This window comes from Seriola lalandi, unplaced genomic scaffold, assembly GCF_002814215.2.
Source record: "Seriola lalandi dorsalis isolate HSWRI2012SDOR001 ecotype SW California unplaced genomic scaffold, Sedor1 jcf7180001955748, whole genome shotgun sequence".
In the NCBI taxonomy this organism is placed as follows: Eukaryota; Metazoa; Chordata; class Actinopteri; order Carangiformes; family Carangidae; genus Seriola; species Seriola lalandi.
This window is the reverse complement of record NW_019426417.1, coordinates 1-1,428: the sequence shown is the minus strand read 5'-3', so window position 1 is coordinate 1,428 and position 1,428 is coordinate 1. Positions and strand designations below refer to the sequence as shown.

The 1,428-nt window shown below is 40.3% G+C and overlaps 1 long non-coding RNA gene across 1 annotated transcript; it reads left to right on the top strand.

Annotated features, from left to right (window-relative positions):
- The first annotated feature begins 164 nt into the window (after positions 1–164).
- Positions 165–1,388, top strand: LOC111649656 (uncharacterized). Its single transcript, XR_015436973.1, has 2 exons — positions 165–323; positions 958–1,388. It is a non-coding gene; the product is annotated as an uncharacterized LOC111649656 (long non-coding RNA).
- The last annotated feature ends 40 nt before the right edge of the window (positions 1,389–1,428 follow it).

Below are 1,428 nucleotides of genomic sequence, written 5' to 3'. Positions count from 1 at the left end.
TAGGAAATTTACAGAATATCATAAGAATATTTTTTTCAATCCCAGAAAATGTTTTCGAAGGCAAGGCATACTTCTCTTATTTCTTTACACTTACTTTGTGGTCGCAGTATATCATAATTTTTTCTAGCTGAAAGGTTTTTTTTTTTTTTTTCCCATGACAGGAGGGAATATGCTCTATAGCCAAAGTTCCTTTCCGTGGAGCTCCCTGCAGTGATGCAGCTGGAAAACAGAAACCATACAAGTGGATCATGAAGCAGGTCAACAGCTCGTTGTCCGGCAGGATGTGGGACAGCAGGCAGCAGGCTCCCTACTTCAATTACAAGGTGCATAATCTTTATTTTAAATTTCAAGGACTTCAAGTCCATCAGTCTGCATTTTGAAAGGTGGTAGGGTAGGATTTAGCAGTCAGAAAATCAATGCATTATTATTGCATTGTAAGAACTGAAGCACATTGTGTTTTTGGATCTCAACACAATAGGGTCTAAAAGTTGTGAAATGTTTGTCTCTGCTGAACTGATTTTGACCATTACATCCATCTATCATGAATCCTTAAAATTTTTGCTAGTCATTTGTAATTTGTGGGATTACTTTAAACAATACAACAATGTTTGGGTAGGATGTTTTATTGTTAGCAAAGTGGGTGCCCAATTTAAGAACTATTTGTCTTTCTGCCAAGTTCGTGCTTCACCAACTTCACCTCTCCTTAGTCCTAATAAGTTACGACTCAACAAATCAGGCAGACATTTCAGGCAAGGGCTGTTTATCTAGATGATGGTGGCATCCACCCGAGCTACCACAGTGTCACTTCCCAAACAAAACAAATCGCCTCCTCGAAACAGCAATAAAAAACATTCCTGGCAAATGCCTTCTCGTTGGGTCTAAAAGCTTTCGCCTTCTCCACAAGGTGGTTCCATCATCAGTTCTCATTTTGTTGTTTCTGTAATTTTTTTCCTTCAGGACCAGCAAGGACAGATTCATCAGGTTTGGTATGATGACCCACAGAGTATTTGTCTCAAGGCGGACTCTGTGAAATCTAAAGGTTTAAGGGGCATTGGCATGTGGAATGGCAACATCTTGGACTACAGCGATGAAACGGTCGCCAGGCAGCAGACCGCAATGATGTGGAATGCTCTGTTAGGATGCTAGCTGGTATACACTTTACAGTGCTGCAGAAATTTACACCACCCCTGAGCTCACTCCTGTTTGTTGCTAAGTCAATATATCCCTTTATAGCAGTAACGGGGTGTGACTTCCCTCTGAGTTCAGGGATGCATACTTGCACTTCAGAGTTTATTGTGGCTTTTATTGCTGTTGTCTTTTGAATGTAGTTACATCTCAGACATTCCTCTGTGCTAACTGAAATAACTGTGATTCTCTGAAAAAGAAAACCAATCTTTTCAATGTGTTTTACACACACACACACACACA